Source organism: Tupaia chinensis, unplaced genomic scaffold (assembly GCF_000334495.1).
Source record: "Tupaia chinensis unplaced genomic scaffold, TupChi_1.0 Scaffold000101_1, whole genome shotgun sequence".
Lineage (NCBI taxonomy): Eukaryota > Metazoa > Chordata > Mammalia > Scandentia > Tupaiidae > Tupaia > Tupaia belangeri.
Window position 1 is genome coordinate 9062571 of NW_006159565.1, and position 1330 is coordinate 9063900.

General features: G+C 34.1%; 1 pseudogene; it reads left to right on the forward strand.

Moving 5' to 3' along the window:
• Positions 1 to 952: 952 nt before the first annotated feature.
• LOC114006940 (uncharacterized) lies at positions 953 to 1050 on the forward strand (annotated as a pseudogene).
• Positions 1051 to 1330: the final 280 nt, after the last annotated feature.

A 1330-nucleotide genomic window follows, 5' to 3' on the forward strand; every position in this document is an offset into this window, starting at 1 on the left:
AAAAAAAAAAAAAAAATCCTTTTGGTCATGAAAGACAAAGAAAAAAAAAAAAAAGAAGTAGTTATACCAGGGTCCAGAAAGGTCCATGAGAACTAAGCTTAGGCTGACATCTTGTGGCTCAGCATAAAATTAGATCTTCACAAAGAAACTGTCAGACTGGCAAATGCATGGGAGGAGTGGTGGCTTCAGAACAGAAAATAAGAAATAAAAACCAATTTATAATTAAAAAAAATCTTTAATTGTATTTTAAAGGATATCTATGAGAAAGATAATATTTACTTATAATAACTATGCAGTTTTTTGTGGAAATCCAAGCTAAATATTTTATTTTAGTATTTGAAGAACGTCGCTTTATACATTACAATTTTTGACTTTAATACTAATCAAAGAAAGACAACAAAAATATATTATGTTTAAAGGCAGCAAAGTATATTATAAAAATTTTAAACATGTCCATGTAAAACCAAATTTTATTTAGAACACCTCATTTTCTGATTATAAATCATTAGTACTTATATTTAGTAAAGTAAACAAATAACATTATGTCAAAACCTGTTTATAATTAAGGAATATAGTGAAGAAGCTGACAAAATTTGCTTATTTTGAAAGAAAAACTGTTGAGATTTGGAGTAGAATTAGCACAGAAGGGCAACTCCTGTTATATAATACATTATCAGGGAACCAGCAATTAGCGTAATGGCTATGTCACTGGACTCCCATGTAGTCGACTGTGATTCGAATTCTGGACTCGGTGGCTTGAACTCGCACTGGGTGCATGTGCATACATGCTCAAAATCCCGAGAGGAGATTGGAGGAGAAGGGATTGTGGCATGACCATACCCCATGGGGGGTGATTTTTTGCTTCCTGTCTCTCTCTCTTTCTGTCTTTCTGGCGAGTGCACGTGCTCTATAGCAAGAACCTCTCCAAAAAAGGTAAAAAGAAAAAAATACAGTATCAGCAGCACACATACTAAAATTGGAACTATATGGAGATTAGCATGGCCCCTGTGCAAGGATGACACACAAATTTGTGAAGCATTCCTTATTTTTGGATCGGCTTTAGCTCAAGAGGTTACTTCTTCAGTCTGTATAACAGTTCGAATCCGTGTAACTATGGATGCGAATTTATTTTTGGTTAATACAGTGGCATAGGATAAAATGATCTTTTTGATAAGATTTATAAAAACATAATATTTATTATGCTTCCAACTCATTTCCAGTAGGAGAAGACCTCATTCCTCTACTGTCCAGTGGTCTTCAATCTGAGCCCTCTATAGATACCACCTTGTATTTCTGAGAACCTTAGTTAAGTGCCAGAGAGTTTCATGAG